The 2,344-nt window shown below is 39.8% G+C and overlaps 1 protein-coding gene across 1 annotated transcript in view; it reads right to left on the reverse strand.

The window, feature by feature from the left end:
* Positions 1 to 1,537, reverse strand: part of LOC146479490 (uncharacterized) — a 25,942-nt gene extending 24,405 nt beyond the window's left edge. The window contains exon 1 of the mRNA XM_085110213.1: positions 1,471 to 1,537. The gene's annotated coding sequence lies outside the window, so the exon portion shown is untranslated. The remainder of the gene's footprint in view (positions 1 to 1,470) is intronic.
* Positions 1,538 to 2,344: the final 807 nt, after the last annotated feature.

Here is a 2,344-nt window from a genome sequence, read left to right on the forward strand (position 1 = left end):
CGATTTTTTTGTGCATTCGCTCTTAAGTGAAAGGAAATGTGAATGCGTACAGAAATGGGTTGCAGTATGAGATAAACAAATATGCTGCTTGCCTAATAACAGGGAGATTCAACTATAATCTGTAACCCACAACCAATCAGTCATCTCTTTTTCAGCATTTTGTCTAAGGCCCGGTTCAAACTTCGCATTTCACGTGCCGAATATAACTCCTATTTTAGTCGACTAGAATAATTAAATGCAGCATTTGATTCAGACGTCGAATTTAATGGTGCCGAATCTAACTTGCTCCTCCTTCAATGTTTTTGTGTCCGTGCTACCAGTTGACGAATGCGGCTTGTTTGAAGTAATATCTTGATTGCCAACGGCGTGATGAAAAGGCGCAGGTTGAGTGAAGGCCAAGATGACTCATCTTGGCCTTCCCTCGACCCCCGCTATTTTATGAACATCGTTTCATTGAAGCACAGCTCACAATATGCCACAGATTTTCCTACTTTCTACCGAGGAGTGTCTTCTTCATTCTTAAACAACGAGCACCTCATACAATAATAATGAACGATTTGCCAGTTATCAGATCCTATGTTATGTGCAAGGGATTCTGGGATCGCCAATTATTACACACTAATATGAGTTGCCTCCACTTGTCACAAAATCACGGCGAAAATACGTTATTCTTTGTCCAAAATCTCTGCCTTTGACGAAGGAACAACTTTACTCCATACATTTCTTTCTTGCAACTTGCAATGTTTGCCCCCTGGCGATCCCAGAATCCCTTGCGCATAACATAGTTCTCTGATTACTGGCAAATCATTCATCGCTGCACGTCAAACAAGTATATTTGTTTTTAAAAAGCACGAATTGCACATTCCTTCGCCTTCGCCATTTTTTCAAAGTGCTGTTTTTACTCTTCTGCGCATGGCATTTACGGACTGTGATTACAAAATGAATAATAATAATTTACTATAATTTATGTATTATATTCGGCACATGTGAAATGCGACGTCTGAATCAAATGTCGAACTTAAGTCAAATATTCGACTCTTTCAGTCGCAGATTCGACGTAAGTCGAATTTAATTCGAAACTGTCAAATTTAATTGATTCAAACCGCATTTCACATGCAGTTAATTCTCGAGTTTTATTTGGCACATGTGAAATGGGACGTTTGAACCGGGCCTAAGGTCCTTTGCAGATTGCAGTAGTGATTCTATAAAAGGGTTGCTGTTGTCTTATTAAATATCAGGACATTGCCAGCCACAGTCAGTAGGTGAACAGTGTATTCCTCAGTTTGCTGAGCCTTGGCATCATAATCTTGGGCTGTTTTTTAGTGTTCTGAAGCTTGCCGAAGAAGTGCGATGAGCTCATTGAGATCACCCATGGGTTCAAGCTGGTCCAGACAATTTTGGCATCTAACTCCTCACATTCCTCAACTAGCATGTCAAAGAAAATCAAAAACAGCCCCAAACTGATGTGACAGCCAGGGTTGCAAAGCTAAAGGTTAAAAGGGACATATTTTAGCATGTTGCCTTCTCTGAATTTTCCTTAATGTATACTTGGTATAATTGCATAATTGGGATATCAAAAAGGGCTTTATGAATGACATTAGAGTAGTTCTGAGGCTGTTTGATGTCTCCCCCAGCATCAACAAATTTTTGATGTTGTCCATGAAGGTTCTCCAGGGCCCTCTGGATGGTAGGACTTCTTTTGTCTCTAGGAAGCTTCATCTCGGCAGCAATGATTGTACACCAAAGGCACGAATGGCGGCCTACAAGTGTGCAAAGTTAGCGTTATTGCCCATTACATTAACTGTAATGTTTATGCTTCTTCTTGCTTGCCACTGGTACCACTGATCCCATTCACTTTACCTAGAATCTCATAGTTCCCAAAAAGGAACAGCACTGGAGTTTTGTCCCTAAGAAAATAAGAGAATGATTAGTGCTCGCATGTCCTCAAGATTATGTAGTGGTATGTTTGAAGTCAGGTTGATAGCTTTCTTACCTGAGTTTCAAATCAGTTAGTTCCCTTAGTGAATCAGCATGGTGTTGGAGCACTGTTTGAAGATTGTTGCTGATGTCCTTGCCTTCATAAATGGAAAATATCACAGTTTTTGGCTCGAATTGGGTTTGATTACATTGGCTAACTGAAATTCAAATTTCATTGAGCCTTGCCCATGACCTCCCCCAGATTTCACAAATAATTTGTCTTGAGGTATTTTGCCATTATGCCAGGTAAGCTGACCAGCCCTGTGATGAAAAATGGTAGAGTTTGTATGAAAACAACCTAGTGAAAAATTTTTTGTAACTTTTTTTGTATCGTTGAAAAGGCTTGCTCGAATATTAACATATCTTT

Source organism: Pavona decussata, unplaced genomic scaffold (genome assembly GCF_977016875.1).
Source record: "Pavona decussata unplaced genomic scaffold, jaPavDecu1.1 SCAFFOLD_58, whole genome shotgun sequence".
Taxonomy (NCBI): domain Eukaryota; kingdom Metazoa; phylum Cnidaria; class Anthozoa; order Scleractinia; family Agariciidae; genus Pavona; species Pavona decussata.